Source organism: Nerophis ophidion, linkage group LG16, assembly GCF_033978795.1.
Source record: "Nerophis ophidion isolate RoL-2023_Sa linkage group LG16, RoL_Noph_v1.0, whole genome shotgun sequence".
NCBI lineage: Eukaryota > Metazoa > Chordata > Actinopteri > Syngnathiformes > Syngnathidae > Nerophis > Nerophis ophidion.
In genome coordinates this window covers 37,678,101-37,695,538 of record NC_084626.1, presented here as the reverse complement: position 1 = coordinate 37,695,538, position 17,438 = coordinate 37,678,101, and positions in this window count along the sequence as shown.

Sequence of the window (17,438 nt, the reverse complement as noted above, 5' to 3'; positions counted from 1 at the left end):
CGCACGGGGAGCTAGGCTAACACTTAGCACTGAGACAAAGTCCAAAAACAAATGTGCCGAGCACACAGGAAGCTAAGATAAAACTTAGCACGGAACAAGACATAGGAAGATAACCACGTGAACATTGCTTACCGCAAAAAAAAGATCCAGACCGAACAAAGGGAGAAGGAAGGCTTAAATACTGGCAGCAATCAGAAAACAGGTGCGAGTCAACCTAAAGTAGCAGGTGGAACAAATACGAAACCATGGTAACGGAACAAACAAGGAAGTGCACAAACTAAGAAACGGAAGAGTTCAAAACAAACCAAGAATACAAAAGGACTCAAAAACCGAAATCAAATTGTGATCCGAAAAGCAGATCACAACACTATCTATCTATCTATCTATCTATAACGGTGGACCTGAGTGGTAAAATATTAAAAAACAATGAAATTGTTGCTTAAAACCAATATAACTATTAAAAACCCAATGTAGTGAGAGCAGCTGTCCCAAAATAAGGAAAGATGATTATATTGGTTTACAATTTATTAAAATACAATTAAAAACACCAGTCACGTTGTTGACACTAAAATAACAAATATGACAAATGTAATGGGCGGGGTTACAGTCACAACAGGCGTTTGGGTACGTATCCCGGCTCCACCCACTTCCACAGCGTCCTCCTGCACACAAAATAAAAGGGAGGCAGGCCACGGGGATAAAATCAACTAAAACCACGGCGACGCTATCCGGGCTGACGTCACATCTTTGCTGTAGTTCCGCGTCAACGTTCCGCCCACTCTCCTCGCGGGACCCACGTGGCCGTACCCGCCCCGCCCCGCCCCGCCTCCTGGTCGCTGTGGCGGTCGCCGCAGGTCCCTGGGTCCAAATCGCGCCCTGTCCACAGAACCACACAGCCGACGCACGAGCCCGCAAGTCCACAGCCAAAGGCAGTTGGGTGTCCCCACAATTCCACAACAGTACGGCACTTACTTGGGCGGCAGAGTTCCCTCTGCTCCTGCCTGTTGTGGAAGTCTTGGGGTTCGTTCCGGTAGCCTGCGGGGTCTACTGTGTGGTCCGGGGGGTTCCTTCCCAGCCTGCGTGCGTCTACCCGGTCGCTCTCGGCAAAGCCTGCAGATGCTTCCCCGTTCCGGCCAGAACCTTCCGAATCCTGCCGAACCCTCTCCTCCTGGCAAAGCGTTTTCTTCTGTCGACCCTGCTCGCACCTGTCTCTCTTTTCCTGCCTTCTTCTTCCTCCTTTTAAATGTGCAGTCCTAATGCTCCGCAGGTGTTTCCAATTTTCCGTGCGGTTGGATTGGGCACTTTGGTTGTTAGGGGCAACCAGCTAAAAGGGGCAATGTCTTAAAATACCAGCAAAGTCCACAAGGAGTAAAAACATGCAATTCAAAATACAATCAAATTCTAAAATATAAAAACATACAATTAAAAATACAATCAAATTCTAAAATATAAAAACATGCAATTAAAACTATAATCAAATCCTAAAATATAAAAACATGCCATTTAAAATCCAGCAATAAAATACTAAGACTTGCATGGCAATGAAACATAAAACAATAAAATCCCCTTCTTGTGTCCCATCACATATCTATCTATCTATCTATCTATCTATCTATCTATCTATCTATCTATCTATCTATCTACCTATCTATCTATCTATCTATCTATCTATCTATCTATCTATCTATCTATCTATCTATCTATCTATCTATCTATCTATCTATCTATCTATCTATCCATCTATCTATGATGGAATTAATTGTAATAATGATTGTAACAAAACAAAAAACATGTTTATTAATGCTTTTTAGAAATTATAATGCTTGTTAATTAGTGTGTTCTCCTTTTGCTCAACTTGAGTTGCTGATGAACTTAATCATCAGTTTAAAGTATTTTCAACTTCTATTGTAGAAACATTTTTGCTGGTTGTTTCCAAAGGTATCATTATTAGCCTGATATATGGCATTACACACCATTTTTGTTGTCCAAGGTGCTCCTTTGTTATATTGTTCTAAAGTAGGGCTGGGCTATATTGCCTTTTTTTAATATAGCGATATTTTTAGGCCATATCGCGATATACGATATATATTACGATATTTTGCCTTAGCCTTGAATAAACACTTGATGCATATAATCACAGCAGTATGGTGATTCTATGTGTCTACATTAAAACATTCTTCTTCATACTGCATTCATATATGCTACTTTTAAACTTTCATGCAGAGAGGGAAATCACAACTAAGTCAATTGACCAAAAGTGTGTTTATTAAAGTTATTAAACAATGGCACAAACATTCAAGTCATTTCCAAAACATAAATTGCAAGATCGTCAGAGACATTTTAAGTGTCAAATAAAAATGAGCTGCATAATAGGAAATCAAATAGTATTTGTCCTTCACTATGTGGTATGTTACTAAGGTTATGAAATTCTCTTCATTCTCTAGCGAGTGACTTTTCAAATGATGCTACATATTAGCAGTAATGCTACTTTTTATAGCAACGCTTTCCCCACCCCACACTTGACAAATTACGGTTGTCTGTTCGACATATTCCCACTTGAAGCCGAACCACCCTGCTGTTTTTATTGGGAATTAAGTCTTCCTTCATTTGTTACCAGATCCGCACCATACCGATCAGGATTGTTATTGATGATACACCAATAGAATATGTTCAACAAAATTCTTTCTTAGGAGTAGTAATAGATGAAAATATCTCATGGAAGCCTCATATAAGTTACCTGAGGAAAAAAGTTGCTAAATGTGTTGGAATGATGAGGAGATCATGTCATCTATTGAACACCAATGCTCTACTGTTATTATATCATTCATTTATCATGTCATATTTAAACTATTGTGTTGAAGTCTGGGGAAATTGTTATAAATCACATCCACAGCCTTTAGTCACTCTGCAGAAAAAGGCCATCAGGATTGTTTCCAATGTTCACTACAGACATCATTCAAATCCACTATTTATGAACTTAAAGCAACTTAAACTGAACGATGTGATCAATTTTAAAACTGCTCAAATTATGTTTAGGGCATCCTAAAACTCTCTACCATCCAATATACAGAATATATTCCATGACAGAGATGATCTCCATAGTTACAGTTTAAGAGGAAACAACAAATTATATTTGCCTAAATTTAGAACCACTTTAAAATCAATGTGCATTTCAGTGCGTGGAGTCAGTCCATGGAGCAACTTAGGGGACGAGTTAAAAACGTGTTCTAGCATGATTCAATTTAAAACACTGTTTAAAAAAGAAGTACTGAAGAAGTACGAGGAGGAAAGAGAGTGATGCCCTCAGCACAGAGCGATGGGAGAGAGGTGTATGGTCGGGGAGTGTTTGGGCCCGTGTGTGTGTGTGTGTGTGTGTGTGTTTGTGTTTTGTCTCGTCTTGTCTTGTCTCATGGTATTGTTAGTGTACAGGAGTTTTTCTTGTTTTGTTTATAGAGTTTTGTTCTTGTATTGTATTGTTTATGTTAAATGTGGAATGAGTGAGAGGGGTTGGGCTATTATAAGCAGCTGCTTCATCCAACCCCTTTTCAAGCCTTGCATAAATATCTTTGCCAACATGTAAAAAAATAAAAATAAAAATAAAAAAAACTTTGTTTAGTTGTACTGTGCAGGTTTGAAATAGATATTTCAATTCAATTCAATTCAAATCTTCCTCTCGTACGGCTACGGTAGCAGCTAACGTTAGCCACGCCGCTACCTCTCTGCCCTGCGAGGGCGTGTATGTGACGTATGTAAGAATGTGCGCCTACTTGTCCGTGAGGAGACACAGGAAAGAACGAGGAGAGCCTGAAGTGTACGCCCGCAGCTAAAAGTCCTGCTTGAGAACGTATACTCGAATATTACGGTTTTGGTCATTTTCTATATCGCACAGAGACAAACCTGCGATATATCGTATATATCGATATATCGCCCAGCCCTATCATAAAGTATGAATAATATTTGTAAAACGCGGGTCACAAATCAAAAACATGTTCAATTTGATATAAAAAATCCATTACTTGATTGATATGTTCAATTAGTTGTTTCTGCTTCCAGCAATCCACCTGCCTACGGCGACTGAAAACCACCAGGGCCGACAAGACGTCTCAGGCCTGGGAAAACCACAGTAATTACACTAAGACTGCACCCTCTCAGCAGGTTCATTTGTTTGGCTTCCAATAGAGCCGAGCAGATGGTCCCCTGGGCTCGGACGTCTTCCATATTCATGAGGTGAAGTTTGACCCCGCCAGTGCTGAAGGGCTGACCTCTAACCTGCACTCTTCAGGACTTCAATAAGACGTGTAGGAGCGCAGCGAGAGAAGCCAGCACTCCAACCCCCGCCTGCAGTTGGCAGCTGAGCGCCCCCATCCCTCTCACTGAAGGCATTTGGAGACGTGTGAACGCCACAGCGGACCCGGTTCAAGCCAGACTTTGCACAAGTTCCCAGGCTCTGATGGGGCCGCCGTCTGTGGATGCGAACATCTGCCCCTATCACGCCATGCGAAGAGAGGCGTGTGGGATGCGGAGGGCCATGGAATTGCACTCATGATGTCATAGCTCACTAGATAGTGTCCAAGAGCCTGGAAGTGATCTCTGACCTGTGATCATGGATGGAAAAAGGATCGTAGTTCAGATGATCATACTAGGTCCACTGGTTGAGTGGCTCCATGAATTTATGTTTTGCATTGCTGAAAAACCTATTAAGGAGTCACTATTGTTATTGTGGGAATATGCCCTTTTGTGTGTTGTATAGCCTTTATGCTAATGAGCTATATTTGTCCACGCCTATCTTGTTTGTCTCCCCGAAGCACTATTGTGTGCTCTATCCTGCATTTATCCAACATAAAAGATGCCATACATCACATACAACAACATAACATGAATACTTCCATTCTTGGTACCGTTCATTCTTCTTACATTGTTGCTATAAACTGTTGTTACAATAGAACAGTGGTTCTTAACCTTGTTGGAGGTATCGAACCCCGCCAGTTTCATATCCGAATTCCCCGAACCCTTTTTTATCCATCCATCTATCCATTTCCTACCGCTTATTCCTTTTTGGGGTCGTGGGGGGCGCCGGCGCCTATCTCAGCTACAATCGGGCGGAAGCCGGTGTACACCCTGGACAAGTCGCCAACTCTTCGCAGAACCCTTCTGTAGTGAAAAATAAAAAATACAAATTTCAAATTCAAGAAAAAGTCATATGTTTTTTTACTGGTGTACTAAATGAACCGCGCATGAACCTCACTTTGTTTAAAGAACAAAACCTACACAGTGCATGAACTCAGAACAAATTACTCACCTTACACACATTACCATGAATTTATTAACATTGAAAAACTTATTCGGGTTTTACCATTTAGTGGTCATTTGTACGGAATATGTACTGTGCTGTGTAAACTGTATTGTTTCATATAATGTATTCTCTTCCTTCGAGTAAAAGTTTCAATTGATCAATCAAACAACCTGCAAATCAAATGGAAAATTAGAGGGAACGGGTTGTACTTGTATAGCGCTTTTCTACCTTTAAGGTACTCAAAGCGCTTTGACACTACTTCACACGCACCGATGGAGGGAGCTGCCATGCAAGGCGCTAACCAGCACCCATCAGGGGCAAGGGTGAAGTGTCTTGCTCTGGACACGACGGACGTAACGAGGTTGGTACTAGGTGGGGATTGAAACAGGGACCCTCGGGTTGCGCACGGCCACTCTCCCACTGCGCCACTCCCACGACAGTTTGGTGGTATCCATAATACGCCAATAGGGAGAAGTTTTTACTTACACGATAAGTCGGATGTGTCTTTACCTCCGTGGCAAAGGCTCCATCGAACCCCTGAGGCCGACTCACAGAACCCCTAGAGTTAAGAACCACTGCAATAGAATAAAAAAATGTGTTAATTTTTTATTTTTTTTTATTTCTTACTGTCAGTCATCGAGGGCGGACAATCCCCCTTCCTCTCCCTTATCTCTCCTGCTTGCTTCTTTGTCTTGTCTTATCTAAACTTTCTTGTTTTCTCTTTTTGCCCTGCTCTCCAAATCTAAACATTGGAACTATTTAATTGGCCTCAACGAAATTGACAAGATCATGAGTTTGGGGGAACCTGCTTGTCGTGATGGAGCGGTTGTTGCTGGACGTATGACAGACTCTTGGGAGAAGAAGGAGTGCCGCGTACTGGTGACCCTTTTAGTCGTGGACGTGAAAATATCCACCTATTTGGATTTATGACAACAGGACATCTGCTGATTGGAGTAAGCGTTGCTCCGTTTTGTCGACAAATTGGAAGTTGCTGGCAGTTTTCAAAGTACCCCAAAGCTGCCACAAATGATTGGAGGATGCGGGAAGAACTGTGGACACTCTTGTGATGTGGATAACATCTGCCCCGCAGGATGAATTTTGAGGATCAGTCATTGACAATTTAGGCCACACTAAATCATTGTTTAAGGTTCTCGTTGGATAATTTTTTTACACGGGTAAGTGCGCCGACTATATCTTGAATCCCCGGCTCTTAGCTTTGTATGGAGTCATTGATCGTTTACAAACTGAGTTCCGAGCGGAAGTGACGCCAGAATGACCGCGCCCCACACAGGAAGTGACGTCAGAAAGAACGTGCCACAGCGAGCTTCATAATAAAGCGGTTTCATAACGCGGAGCTAACCACTGGAATTATGAAGGCGAGTCATCCAGACATGCTCGTGTTTTTCCTTCCGTCTGTACAGACGCTTGTGGAAATCACACCTGAATATATTAAGAGAAAGCAATTGCAGCTATTTCGGATACAACACATCTCAGACGGTAAGAGAACTTTCGAATGTCCAGGTCAGCTGTGATTAACCTTACCAGATGTGGGTAGTAAATTTGATTGATTGATTGATTGATACTTTTATTAGTAGATTGCACAGTTCAGTACATATACCGTACAATTGACCACTAAATGGTAACACCCGAATACGTTTTTCAACTTGTTTAAGTAGGGGTCCACGTTAATCAATTCATGGTTCACGCCCTACATTTACTCCGTTAAAACTACTCGAGTAACTTTTGGGATAAATTGTACTTCTAAGAGTAGTTTTAATGCAACAAACTTTTACTTTTACTTGTGTATATTTCTAGAGAAGAAATGCTGCTTTTACTCCGCTCCATTTATCTAGATTCAGCTCGCTACTCGCTACTGATTTTTATCGATCTGTTAAATCTGTTTGTTTTGTCAGACAGACTTTCAAAGTAGGATCCATCACATGCCTACATTTCACCAATCAAATGGTGTAACTGGTGACGTTTGACTCCGTTTCACCAATCAAACAGAGCCAGGTGGTCACATGATTAACTGCACACTCTTTTTCCCTTTTTTTTATAAACCTTTATTTATAAATTTCAACATTTACAAACAGTTGACAATAATAATCAAAGTAACCACAAAAACAGTACAAAACAACGCCAGGAGGTTGTAAATTCAAAGTAACTAAAATAGAATGCAAAAATATATATATATATATATATATATATATATATATATATATATATATATATATATATATATAATAAACAAAGTGCAAAGCCATAGGCTCACTCAATCTCAGTAAATAACTTAAATTTGGAACACAGCATCATCGTTTTCACAGTTTTTTGGTTGTTAGAGGTAGAGTGTTTTAATAGAGAGTTCTAAATCTTTTTTAAAGGCACAAACAACAGGTCGGGTTTTGAGAAACTTACATTTATGAATATAAAACTTAGCCAATAGTGTAATGAGGTTGCAAAGGTAAAATTCATTCTCAAATTTTTTTTCAATACAGTGTAGAACCAAGTATATATTATTTAATATATATTATTGTTTTAGTTGCTTAAGAGATATTCCTGGCTCTGAATTTGTTCATTGCTATTTTTATGTTTTTGTGCATTACTTGTTGCCGTAATCATTAAACTAACAGGTTACGCATCAGTTACTCAGTACTTGAGTAGTTTTTTCACAACATACTTTTTACTTTTACTCAAATAAATATTTGGGTGACGACTCCTTAATTTTACTTCAGTAATACATCTCTAAAGTAACAGTACACTTACTTAAGTACAATTTCTGGCTACTCTACCCACCTCTGAACCTTACTGAAAAACTTTGTCCATTTGTCAAAGGAGAGACAACGAGAATGCGGGCTCCCATGGATGTGATATTAAAAAGGTAGCGTATGCTTTGTATTACCTGGCCATCGAGGGAAGACTACGGAAAACGGCTAATGTTTTTGGACTGGCTAAGCAGACTGTATCAGTTATTGTCCGCCATGTATGTCGTGGACTCAACGTCTAGGTCCAAAGTATATAAATTCACCAAACACGAATGGACGGTGAAGACAGAAAAGTGAGGAGTGTCCTGACCAGATATCTACATCCCTATATTGCTTGGTGTAAAACATTCTTTATCACATTGTTTACTTACACGTGTCCATTCAATATTTGATTAATTCATGATGTAAGGTGTGATTCACTACAATAGGGCCCCACAGCATACTGGATTCCAGTTAATTGAAATACCGCAACACTGGATATTGTTCAGATATGTTACATTTAAGAACCTGCACACAAATCAACACTGGATGTGACTATGACGTGCGCATTTTCTGCGTTGCACCAGCGGACGGAGGGGGCGAGGTGGTCTTAACAACCATTGTGTGTGTGTGGACAAGGATAAGGTGAGGTGGGATTTACCTTGAAAAATCTTAGCCGGTTTAGTGTTGATGGGGCCTGAGTTTGGGTAAAGTGAGTCAACGAGTGTGGGAGTTGAATCAGGAGATGATGTCATTTGAAAAAGCTGACACTTTTCCTGACAGTGGCTTTGTGATATAGCTTGTACTGTGGACATATGTGGACAGGAATGAGCTGAATTTGAAGTGACAGGGCAAATTGGTTTCCATCCAGGTTTCTGGACGGAACGTAGGGTACAATATAATCAGCAGGATTGGATGGAACTAGACCGTTAAGTATTTTATGCGTAAGTAGTAAAACCTTAAAGTCACATCTTAAGTGCACAAGAAGCCAGTGCGGGTGAGCCAGTATAGGCGTAATATGCAGGTGAGTCAGTATAGGCGTAATATGATCAAACTTTCTTGTCCTTGACAAAAGTCCAGCAGCCGCATTTTGTACCAACTGTAATCTTTTAATGCTAGACATGGGGAGACCCGAAAATAATACACTACAGTTATCGAGACGAGACGTAACGAACGCATGGATAATGATCTGTGTCGATGGTGGACAAAATGGGACACATTTTAGCAATATTACAGAGATGAAAGAAGGCTGTTTTAGTAACACTCTTAAAGGCCTACTGAAACCCACTACTACCGACCACGCAGTCTGATATTTTTGATATCAATGATGAAATATTAACTTTGCAACACATGCCAATACGGCCGGTTTAGTTGACTAAATTGCAATTTTAAATTTCCCGCGAGGTATCCTGTTGAAAACATCGTGGAATGATGACGCGTGCGCGTGACGCCATGGACTGTCAGGAAATATTAGCTCAGCACCAGTTACGGCTAAAAGTCGTCTCTTTTAATCGCATAATTACACAGTAATTTGGACATCTGTGTTGCTGAATCTTTTGCAATTTGTTCAATTAATAATGGAGACTATAAAGAACAATGCTGTTGGTGGAAAGCGGTGTATTGCAGCTGTCTTTAGCACCGAGACACAGCAGGTGTTTCTTTGTTTTTAACACAGAGCGGTCAAGCGAACACGTTTTCTTTATGTCAACCAGCATGTTTTGGGATGGGAAAATTGTGATATATATCTTACCGGAGACGTCATTGGATTATTCGTCCTCCTGCTGTTTAAAAGGCCGCCGTGAGCTTGGCTCCTCGGCTTCTCTCTGAGACACTGCGTGTTCACCGCAGCCATCCGACCTCGAGGTATGTCTTTACAATCTCACTAAAACACTATTAAAACAATAAGCAGATAAAGGATCTTCCAGAATTATCCTAGTAAATGTGTCTAATTACATCTGAAACGCTCACACTGCCGCAGCCCACAGCCGTCACTTTTTATTTTTAATTTTATTTTTTCTAGTCCTTCGCTATCAATATCATCATCCACAAATCTTTCATCCTTGCTCAAATTGATGGGGAAATTGTCGTTTTCTCGGTCCGAACAGCTCTTGCTGCTGGAGGCTCCAATTAAAAACAATGTGATGACGTGAGGAGCACTCACCCTTGTGACGTCATCGTCTGCGACTTCTGGTAAAGGCAAGGCTTTTTTATCAGCACCAAAAGTTGCGAACTTTATCGTCAATGTTCTCTACTAAATCCTTTCAGCAAAAATATGGCATTATCGCGAAATGATCAAGTATGACACAGAGAATGGACCTGCTATCCCCGTTTAAATAAGAAAATCTCATTTCAGTAGGCCTTTAATGTGTGACTCAAATGAGAAAGTTGGGTCAAAGATAATACTGAGATTCTTTACCGAGTTGCTTTGTACTATTGTTTTGTTGTCAAATTTTTTAAAGTGGTACTATAAAGAACTGGCAGTGTGCAGCAGAATTGATAATCAAGAATTCAGTTTTCTTAGTGTTAAGATACAAAACGTTGCTGGACATCCATTTTTTGATTTCATTAAGCTTGCTTTATTCTCGAAGCAGATGTCAAACAAGTCCTTCACTCATTTCTCCTCACTGGTTCCATCGGTGTGGATCCCAAAAATGCAAATGCAGAAAGTTTTCAAGAAATAACTCTTCCTCTTCAGTGCTGACGCAGTCAAAATCAGACGAAAAAAGGCAATGGTGGTGAAAACAAGTACACCATAAGAATAGAAAAATTAATGGAAAAAAACATAAAATAAGAAGCTAAGCAAAACTAGGAAAACACTTGGCAGACCTGGATTACCGGAGATGATTTGGAATACAGACATAACTGCGAGCGTGGATACGACATGGGAAAACAAAGTGTGACCACTAATCGGGTTCAGGTGTGCCATGTTGTCACGAGCCTGGCACACGCCACATTGTGGGGAGAGAGAGAAAATGAGAACAGGGGTGGGGACAAAAAAAAACAAACACACCAAAATTTAAGAATACCTCGCCCTCAAAAAAATACGTTTTTTCGACTGTTTTCTGTACCTTGGAGACATCATGCCTCGTCGGTGTGTTAATGCCAAACAAACACTTACCAATCGACGGATTTAAGTTGCTCCTGCGCATTTTACCGGCAATGCTACGACAGACATGGCACAGAGATGTATGTATACACTGCGACACTCAATCGTTGGTCAGAAAGCGTTCGCCGAATAGCTTCGATAGCTATTCGCTCAATAGCTTCAGTTTCTTCTTCAATTTCGTTTTCGTTATCTGCCTCCATACTCCAACCATCCGTTTCAATACATGCGTGATCTGTTGAATCGCTTAAGCCGCTGAAATCCAAGTCTGAATCCGAGCTAATATTGCTATATCTTGCTATGCTATGCGCCATGTTGGCATCACTAAATGACGTCACAGGAAACTGGATGATGGATTTAAAGATAGCGAAAATCAGGCACTTTAAAGCCTTTTTTCGGGATATTACATGATGGGTAAAATTTTGAAAAAATTTCGAAAAATTTAAAAAGCCAATGGGAACTGATTTTTATTGGTTTTAACCCTTTTGAAATTGTGATAATGTTCCTTTAATGATGATTAAAAAAAAAAACGCCTTCAAGATGCAGCTAATGGGAGTCACCGTTGTACCATTCAAAGCCTTCTAAAACAACTTCAAAACCCTCCATCAACATTTTATATACACACTGCAAGTATATATACTGTATAATGTAGTAACAGACACATTCATAACAATATGTTATATGTACAATATTTACCGCATTTTGGTCATTTTATGCACAGCCATAACTAAATCTTCGGCGCATTTATTTTCGTTTCCATTGCAGCGCACTTCCGAATTCCTGCAACAAATTTGTTCCTACACCCGAAATCAAACGCGAATGGGTTTTCTAATCATGGCAGACTTGGTAATGTACAACATCCATCCATCGATCCATTTTCTACAGCTTGTCCCGTTCGGATTGGCGTTAGAGGCTGGAGCCTACCTAATCGCAGGGCCAACACAGATAGACAGACAACATTCACACTCACATTCACACACTAGGGCCAATTTAGTGTTGCCAATCAACCTATCCCCAGGTGCATGTTTTTGGAAGTGGGAAGAAGCCGGAGTACCCGGAGGGAACCCACGCAGTCACGGGGAGAACATGAAAACCCCACATAGAAACAAAGACGACTATTTTTGGACAAATGAGGATTCACAACCTTATCTTTTTGAAAGTAAATACACAGAGGAGGGACAGCTGCATATGGAAGCGAGGATGAAGAGCTAAGAGAGTGTGACATGGTCACGCTGAAAATCTGGAACTTTGAGCCAAACTATACCGAATTATTGGGTTGCTTACCCAAATCAAGTGGAAACATCCCTGGCCATATTGACCAAATGGACAACTGGCCATAGAGTAAGTCACAATACTAGCTGTGTACAAAACTGTGGGCTAATATTTTACAAACACTTTGATATGATTGTTCATGTTTTTCAGTCAGTACAAATCGGTGTCTTATCACATTTAGTTGCACATCACAAACTCAAACGCGTTCCGTGCTGACGTAGAAGCGAGCTAATCTCTTTCCGTAGTTAGCTCTGTGTTCGCGCTTACAATAACAATGTTGCTAGAGCTTGGTTATTATACAGGTTACGGAACATAAATTAAGTATTGTTGATGGTTTTTGAATGCATTTTTAAAGTAATTTGGAGGTAAAAAGGATTGCTCCCATTAGCTGCAATGCTAGCCAGCAAGAAGGAGATGATTTTTATATGTTAGAATTAGAGATGTCCGATAATGGCTTTTTTGCCGATATCTGATATTCCGATATTGTCCAACTCTTGATTACCGATTCCGATATCATCCGATACCGATATATACAGTCGTGGAATGAACATATTATTATACCTAATTTTGTTGTGATGCCCCGCTGAATGCATTAGATAGTACTTTATTTATTCCGTCAGGAGAGTTCCTTCAGGAAAATTAAAATTTTCAGCACAATCCCATTCAAGTTTAGACAAACATTACAGGGAGACAGAACAGGATCGCTGACGGGTCTGCCGGCTTCCAGCGCCCCTTACAAAAAAGATGAGATACAGGTAAACAGGGGGGGGGGGGATTAAAATAAAATAAAAAAAATCGGTCTTAGCCTGGACCCTGGAGAGGAGGTGCAGACTGAGGCCAAGGGAAAAAACAACAACTCATAGCCATGGTACACATCCCTCTTCCATGTGTGTAAGAGGGAAACATCAAACTTCAAAAAACCAACATCAAAGGACACAGAGGATATTAAAGACATTAAAGCAGCAGATACAACCAGACACTTCTACATACAGCTATGAATAAAAAGTAAAAGAAACATATCCACTGTGGTGGCCTCTGCGGTGTTCCACGCCATCGTCCGCTGGGATGGGGGGAGCATGGCCAGAGACAGGAGCAGACCCAACAAAGCAACCAAGACAGCCGACTCCATTTTCGGCCTGTGTCCAGTCCGCATGGATGAGCGAGGATACGTCCAAGGTGACTGAGGTGTCCGACACCTGCTCACCCAGCCAAGACACCACGAAGCCTCTCCGTCCCAGCGCTCAGTGCTAGCTCCGCAGCCCTGTCCCCTCATCCGCATCTCCTCCAGTCCCTCCAAACAGACTCCGGTGTGGCAGACACCCAGCAGCTGGTCTCCATGGCCAAAAGGCTCCCGGGAGGCGGATCCAGAAGTCCACAAAAAAAGCACCACAGAGGTCACGAAAGTGGCACCCCTTGTCACACAGTCCCAAAGGGTCCCGGACCAAAAGGCAAAAAAATATAACAACACATGAAAAACAAGAGGGAAACACAAAAGGATGACACAAGAGCACAGAGCTCCTGCCTACAGCAGCGCCATCCTTAAACAATGTAACAAGGTTTTCCAAAATAAATCAACTCAAGTTATGGGAAAAAAAATGCCAACATGGCACTGCCATATGTATTATTGAAGTCACAAAGTGCTTTTTTTTTTTAACATGCCTCAAAACAGCAGTTTAGAATTTGGGACATGCTCTCCCTGAGAGAGCATGAGGAGGTTGAGGTGGGCGGGGTTGAGAGGGTGTGGGGGTCCCGGAAGAGTTAGTGCTGCAAGGGGTTCTGGGTATTTGTTCTGTTGTGTTTATGTTGTTTGGTGTGGGTTCACAGTGTGGCGCATAGTTGTAACAGTGTTAAAGTTTTTTATACGGCCACCCTCAGTGTGACCTGTATGGCTGTTGATCAAGAATGCCTTTCATTCACTTGTGTGTGTCATGATTCGTGGCTCGGATCATGTCATATTTTGGTTTTGTTCTGTTTTTATATCACATCCTGTTTGGTGTTTGTCTTCCTTAGTTCCTGGTGGCACTTCCTGTTTGTTTCCGTTGCCATAGCCACACATTAGTGTCACCTGCATCTTGTTTTTCACGTGCCCCTGCCCTGTGATTATCTCCTTTATTTAAGCCTGCCATTTTTGTTGGGCTGCACGGTGGCAGAGGGGTTAGTGCGTCTGCCTCACAATACGAAGGTCCTGCAGCCCTGGGTTCAAATCCAGGCTCGGGATCTTTCTGTGTGGAGTTTGCATGTTCTCCCCGTGAATGCGTGGGTTCCCTCCGGGTACTCCGGCTTCCTCCCACCTCCAAAGACATGCACCTGGGGATAGGTTGATTGGCAACACTAAATTGGCCCTAGTGTGTGAATGTGAGTGTGAATGTTGTCTGTCTATCTGTGTTGGCCCTGCGATGAGGTGGCGACTTGTCCAGGGTGTACCCTGCCTTCCGCCCGATTGTAGCTGAGATAGGCGCCAGCGCCCACCGCGACCCCGAAAGGGAATAAGCGGTAGAAAATGGATGGATGGATGGATTTTTGTTCATTCAGTCTCGCAGTCTAGTTTGCTATTCGATGCAACAGGTGATGTCGCTATCCACGCTTGTGGTAAAGACTTTTTGTATTCGTTAGCTTCCACGCTATTCCTGTGTTTGCTTGTCCCTAGCTCACATGCTAGCGCTTTTTGTTCCTTCTAGGTCCCATGCTAGTTCTGTTTGTTTTGTCTTTAGTCCCTTATGCAAGTGTTTTTGGTCCTAATCTATTTTGTTAGTGATAATAAATCTTCATTTCTTACCTTCACGCTGTGTCCAGTTCGACTGCGTCATTCGAGAGAACAAAACCACACCAAGAAGGCGGCGCCCGGACGGGCTGCGTCCTCGCGGAGCTCCTGCTAAAGATGAAACATTTGGCAGAAATACCGGACAATTCCACAGACTTTATGGCTGGCTCACATCGTGGTCACTCCGTGATCACGTACGACCGCCAGACACTTCTGGATGTGGACATATCGGGCCGTTTTGGACTGATAGACGCGTGCGTGCTAAACATGCTAACTAGCATGGGAATACGTCGGCGGCTACATCCAGCGGCCTGTGAAGCAGCGGAGTCTAGTAGCAGCGGGGGCCGTCTACGGAGCAGACGCCAGCGGTGTGATCGGAAACGCGGATGTCGAGCGGGGCTAAAAACAAAGCAGAAGGCTAATCCCCACAGAACACCACTTCCCTCCATCCTGCAGCCAGATTTAAATGGAAAATGCGAGACTACTGGTCTGGGTAAGGAGTCCGTTAAATTAGAACACGTTTTTTCTGCTTTGAGTGTTTCAGAGTTGGACATGTGTGTTACTGAGGTGGCTAACTATGATGCGTGCAGTCTATCAAAGCAACAAACAAACAATCGGAAAATCCCCGTTACTGAGGTGGCTAACCATGATGCGTGCAGTTTATCAAAGCAACAAACAAACAATCGGATAATTCCTGTCGTATCAATTCCTAGATATGGTCGTAATTATACTAAATGCACTGGGCATAATAAACACGACATTATTAATATTGCTACTACGGATAATTTGATCAAAAACTCCCTAAAACAGCCCACTACCTATAATATAGGTTTTTTAAACATAAGATCATTGTCTCCCAAACGTTTTTAGTTAATGATATTATCAGAGACAACAATCTTAACGTCATCGGTCTCAGCGAAACCTGGCTTAAACCAAACGACTTTTTTGCGCTAAATGAGGCATGTCCTCCTAACTTTACACATGCGCATATTGCCCGTCCGCTTAAAAGGGGTGGGGGGGTCGCACTAATATACAACGAAAACTTTAACCTTAGTCCTAACATAAATAATAAATATAAATCGTTTGAGGTGCTTACTATGAAGTCTGTCACACCGCTGCCTCTACACCTGGCTGTTATCTACCGCCCCCCAGGGCCCTATTCGGACTTTATCAATGAATTCTCAGAGTTCGTTGCTGATCTAGTGACACACGCCGATGATATAATCATAATGGGGGACTTTAATATCCATATGAATACCCCATCGGACCCACCGTGCGTAGCGCTCCAGACTGTAATTGATAGCTGTGGTCTCACACAAATAATAAATGAACCCACGCATCGCAACGGTAATACGATAGACCTAGTGCTTGTCAGGGGTATCACCGTCTCCAAAGTTACGATACTCCCGTATACTGAAGTATTGTCCGATCATTACCTTATAAAATTTGAGGTTCAGACGCATGTTCGTCAAACTAATAATAATAATAACTGCTATAGCAGCCGCAACATTAATACGGCCACAACGACAACTCTTGCTGACCTACTGCCCTCGGTTATGGCACCATTCCCAAAGTATGTGGGCTCTATTGATAACCTCACTAACAACTTTAACGACACCCTGCGCGAAACCATTGATAACATAGCACCGCTAAAGTTAAAAAAGGCTCCAAAAAAGCGCACCCCGTGGTTTACAGAAGAAACTAGAGCTCAGAAATTATTATGTAGAAAGCTGGAACGCAAATGGCGCACGACTAAACTTGAGGTGCACCATCAAGCATGGAGTGATGGTTTAATAACTTATAAACGCATGCTTACCTTAGCTAAAACTAAATATTACTCAAATCTCATCCACCGTAATAAAAACGATCCTAAATTTTTGTTTAGTACGGTAGCATCGCTAACCCAACAAGGGACCCCTTCCAGTAGCTCAACCCACTCAGCTGATGACTTTATGCAATTCTTTAGTAAGAAAATTGAAGTCATTAGAAAGGAGATTAAAGACAATGCGTCCCAGCTACAACGGGGTTCTATTAACACTGATACGATGGTATATACGGCGGATACTGCCCTCCAAAATAGTTTCTCTCGTTTTGAGGAAATAACATTAGAGGAATTGTTACAACGTGTAAATGGAATAAAACAGACAACATGCTTACTTGACCCTCTTCCTGGGAAACTGATCAAGGAGCTCTTTGTATTATTAGGTCCATCAGTGCTAAATATTATAAACTTATCACTCTCCTCGGGCACTGTTCCCCTAGCATTCA